Raw genomic sequence first — 5,004 nt, 5'->3', positions numbered from 1 at the left:
TATCTATCTATCTATCTATCTATCTATCTATCTATCTATCTATCTATCTATTTATTTATGAGAGACAGAGGGGGGGGGTAGGCAGAAGCAGAGGGAGAAGCAGTTTCCGCAGAGCAGGGAGCCTGACATGGGACTTGATCCCAGGACCCTGGGATCACGACCCGAGCTGAAGGCAGACACTTAACTGACTGAGCCACCCAGGCACCCCCAGATACTTCCAATTCTAATCCAACAAGACCTGGTTTGCTTCCGTGTTTTTTATTTCCACCCTCAGGGCTTTCTCCTCTGACAGCGGGGAATCCCTGCTCCCATGATTCTCAGCTCACTCCTTTGCTCAATCCAAGAATGAACAGAAAGGAATTACAGAATTGCTAACCTATGCTTCTCCAAAAAGAGAGCTTACTTGTTTAAATTAAGCATTTTCTTTTTTTTTTAAGATTTTTATTTATTTATTTGACACACAGAGAGAGTGCGCACAAGCAGGCGGAGTGGCAGGCAGAGGGAGAAGGAGAAGCAGGCTCTCCACCGAGCAGAGAGCCGGACATGGGACTCGATCCCAGAACCCTGGGATCATGACCTGAGCCGAAGGCAGACACTTAAGCCACCCAGGCGCCTCTAAGCATTTTCTTATAGTTCTTGTTGTTTTTAGCCTGAAGGCAAAAAGTTCAAATACCGCGTTCAGAAAAATTACTTGAGTTAGTTTTAAAAGGAATAACTTAAAAACACTTTATTGGAGGAAGAGAGAAGTACCATAAATTGTTTTTGAAGAATTTCATACATGAAAAGAACACACACACACATGCACACTGTATGTAGGGCAAACATGGTAATATTATGGTGCTTATGTATTTAGTACAATGTGTTTTAGAAGAAACACATATAAATAGCACATCAAGTCCCATAACTTCAAGGATATTGTCACTTGGGATGAGGCTAAATTCATTTAAGGGAAAAAAAATAAGTGAATGAATTTGAGGAAAATATTAAGTAAATGTTAGCAGTGCCATAGGGGAAACAGAGCTGAAAGTGCTAGGGCATCCAGCCCTGGGCCTGGAGAAAAGGTGTTCCCTGCCTTCAAGTGCATGACTTTGGGGGAGGGGGGGCGGGGAATGAAAAATGAAAAGTTTGAAGTGAAAACTGAAAAGTTTGTACAGCCTCGTGTCCCCCACATGTCAAGATCTTAACAAAGAGACAGGACTAATCATTCCGGGGAACAGAGAAGGGCCCTAGACTGGGTGCCTTCACACATCCGGGCCTGGCCAGGCTGTTGTGAGTTTGAAATTCCTGTAACTTGTATGTGTGTGGAGGGCATCAACTCTGCAGGTTTTAGATTTCCCATCAGGATGGGGAGAAAACGCAGGGAGAGGAATTCCAGAAAGTTTTGCAGGATGTAAAATTGGAATCTGGATAGTTCCCAGCTTTCAACGAATGAAGAAGTACGGTTGGCAAGGAGCCAAATTCTGAATCTCCAAGGGGGAGAGCCTGGGCTGTGGAGAACAGTGTGCTCAGACCCCAGACTCAGTGACAGATGCCTAAGAGCAGCCATTTATCCTTCTGAGAGCCTGATGTTGGCACAATGGATGCCTTTAGCGACTGCGCTCAGGGAGCTAGCCAAAGGTAAGGCAGTTAATACAGACCATGGCTTCCTGCTTCCCTTCCCTTCCCTTCCTTTTTAAAATATTTTATTTATTTATTTGTCAGAGAGAAAGAGAGAAAGCACAAACAGGGGGAGCCACAGGAAGAGGGAGAAGCAGGCTCCCCGCTAAGCAGGGAGCCTGATGCAGGGCTCGATCCCAGGACCCCGGGATCATGACCTGAGCCAAAATCAAGAGTCAGCCATTTGGGGCGCCTGGGTGGCTCAGATGGTTAAGCCTCTGCCTTTGGCTCAGGTCATGATCCTGGAGTCCCGGGATCGAGTCCCGGGATCGAGTCCCGGGATTGAGTCCTGCATCGGGCTCCCTGCTCGGCGGGGAGTCTGCTTCTCCTCCCTCTGACCTTCCTTCCTCTCCTGCTCTCTGTCTCTCGTTCTCTCTCTCTCAAATAAATAAAATCTTTAAAAAAAAAAAAGAGTCAGCCGTTTAACCAACTGAGCCACCCAGGAGCCCCTGGATTTGTTTTTAAGAGAAAAAAAAGCGCGGTGGGTCTCTTCTTAGGGAAGAGGGGAAGATTCATTTCTAAATTCTAAAGTTTTCCCCCTCCATCTATGTATCATAGATGGAGATAGGTCTGCATGGGTGTGTGTGCTGTTAACAGTACTTACCTGTGAAGTCTGGGGATGAGACCTAGACTGCGGATGGGGGGGCACTTCAGACTTGATCTATATGGATTTTTAAAATTTGCTGTTTTAATGTCTATCTATTAATTAATTCTACCATCTCTGTTGTTTCTGGGCCTGTTTCTAGTAATTGATATTTCTCCTCATTATGGGTTGTAATTTTCTGCTTCTTTGCTTGTCTGGTAAGTTTCATTTTAATGCCAGACCTAGTGAATTTCACCTTGGGGCCCACTGGATACTTTTTAATTTCCTCTGCATGTTCTTGAGCTTTGTTCTGGGATACAATTAAGTTGCTGGATATAGTTTGATCCTTTCCAGCCTTGCTGTTAAGTTTTGCAAGGCAGGACCAGAATAGTTCTTTATTGTGGGGCTAATTTTTCTCCACTTCCTTATGAAGTTTTTCCACTCTGGCTGGTAGGAACACCAAGTATTTACACCCTTTGTGAACTCTGAGGGTTGTTCCCTCTGCTCCTTTCAAGTGTCTCTGTCCCTGGTCTCAGCACCCATATATGCCCATTAGTTCTCAGACCCTCAAAAGAAATCTGCATTGATCGAGCTCTCCCCTTCCTGTCCCCCCAGCTATCTTCTTTCCAGGACTCAGCTCTGCAAACTGTAGCCTTCTTACCCTTTCTAGAACCCCAGTGTTGACTCCTCAAGGTCTGAAAAGTGTTATTTTACACATTTTGTCTATTTTTTCCCAGTTGTTCCAGACCGGGGGTGAGGGGGCGTGTAAATCCGATTCCTGAGGCTCCATTTTAGGCAGAAGAAATTGCTTTGATTTCTTTTTTTTAAAGGAAGCACATACATGTTTTAAAATATAGTTTAAGTTATAAACTTTTGAGCCATTTTTAGGCACTGTGCCTTTTATGTATATTGTTTTATTTTTCCTCCCTTTGACATGGGTACTACTGTTAATCCCATTTACAGATGAGAAAACTGAGGCACAGAGCAGGTGAATGACTTGCCCAAGGTCACCCAGCCAGTGAATGGTAGAAAGAAGGAACAAACGTGATCACCTGGCTCTGGAGGCTATGCCCCTGACTCCTGCCCTCCACCATCCATGCAGTTAAGAATTACTTTTTTCTCTCTTTTCTTTGTTTACTGAGATGAAATTTACATACCATAAAAGTAACCATTTTAAAATGAACAATTCAATGGCATTTAATACGTTCACAATGTTTTACAACCACCACCTCTATCTAGTTCCAGAACATTTCTATCACCCCAGAGGAAATCCCATCCCCATTAGCAGCCACTCCAGCCCCCGGCGACCACTAATTTACTTTCTGTGTCTATGGATTTGGCTGTTCTGGACATTTCATATACATGAAATCATACACTGTGTGGCCTTTTGTGTCTGGCTTCTTTCACTCAGCACGCTGTTCTCATGGTTCATCCACATTGTAGCATGAATCAGGGCTTCATTCCTTTTCATGGCTGAATAATATTCCATTGTGTGGCTAGACCACATTTTATTTATACTTTTATCCACTGATGGACACTTGGGCTGTCTCTAGCTCTTCATTATTGTGAATAGTGAGGAGTTACTTTTATTTATTTATTTTAAAAGGTTTATTTAAGTAATCTCTACACCCAACATGGGGCTCAAACTCATGACCTTGAAATCGAGTCACGTGCTCTTCCAACTGAGCCAGCCTTGGCACCCCAGGAGCTACTTTTGAATGTAGGAATGGATGAAAAGAAAAGAGAGGTCCCAGCTAGCAGCTAGTCCAAACCCGCATTTATAGTTGAGGGAAGTGGGCACTAAGGTCTACATTTGTCCCTAGGCCACGCTTGAGCTGCTCAGTTGTTCAGCCAATGTTCACAAGCACCTAATCTTGTGCGGCTGGAAGTGCTTCTCAGGAGGCTGAGACATGAAGGCTAAGGAGAGAATCCACTGACCGGAAAGTAAGGGGAAGAGTGTTCCATGCAGGGAGAACAGCCAGTGCAAAGGTCCTGAGGCAGGTGTGAGTCTGGTGTATGGGAAGCCATGTGAGGAGGCTGGTGGAAGTGAGCCAAGGGTGGGGGGAATGAAGGGGGAGGAGGAGGTCAAGGTAGTTGGCAGTGTCCCGCTCCCACAGGGCCGCATGGACCATGATGGGGAGTTAGGATTTTTATTCTGAGTGTGGCAGGAGCACAGCAGAGTGGGAGCAGGGGAAGGGTGTGATATGATTTTAGATTCTGCCTTGGGAGGCAAGAGGTTGGGGCAGTGGGGGGTGGGAGACCATGGGGCTTGGGTCTCCAAATCAATTTGCCAAACAAAACTTGGGGTACCCCATAAATCCCACCCATGGATCGCTCTAATATCCACCGGTGTAGCATTTTCAAACCACTGAGTGAGATCTGGGAGTACTATGAAACAGCCCTGCTGGTAATTATATTCGGAGTATTCACTTTACCGTGAAGAATGCTCAAGCGGAAGGTGGTCTTTCCGTGTTTGTGTGTGTTTGAAACCATCGCTCTGGGTGCGTGGCGTGCAGCAAGCCAGTGAGTGTTTATGAACCGGTGGGAATGGAAACAGGGATCCCAGATGTAAAGCTTTCTCAGGGGTTTCACTGGCGAGCCCCCTGGCCTGCTTCGTCTCCAGATCCCCACACCCTTTCAAGAATGTTCTCCTTGATCCCATTGCACAGTCCAGGAAAGTGAGGCTTAAATGAGAAGGGAACGTGAAGAGTAAAAATACTAAAGACTGAGAGAAATAATTGTAAGAGAAACGAAATCATTTACAA

General features: G+C 45.3%; 1 protein-coding gene across 5 annotated transcripts in view; it reads left to right on the top strand.

The window, feature by feature from the left end:
* Positions 1-5,004, top strand: part of PGPEP1 (pyroglutamyl-peptidase I) — a 30,313-nt gene that overhangs the window by 11,603 nt on the left and 13,706 nt on the right. For 3 of the 5 annotated variants that reach the window (XM_034996714.1, XM_034996715.1, XM_034996716.1), the window contains one exon: positions 3,203-3,340. The exons of the other annotated variants lie outside the window; for them this stretch is intronic. The gene's annotated coding sequence lies outside the window, so the exon portion shown is untranslated. The remainder of the gene's footprint in view (positions 1-3,202; positions 3,341-5,004) is intronic. 5 annotated transcript variants of the gene reach the window in all.

The sequence above is a fragment of the Mirounga leonina genome, unplaced genomic scaffold (genome assembly GCF_011800145.1).
Source record: "Mirounga leonina isolate KUSES-001 unplaced genomic scaffold, KU_Mleo_1.0 Mir_94, whole genome shotgun sequence".
NCBI classification, from domain to species: Eukaryota; Metazoa; Chordata; class Mammalia; order Carnivora; family Phocidae; genus Mirounga; species Mirounga leonina.
Note: the sequence above shows the minus strand (reverse complement) of the source record. Positions and strands in the feature narration are given on the sequence as shown.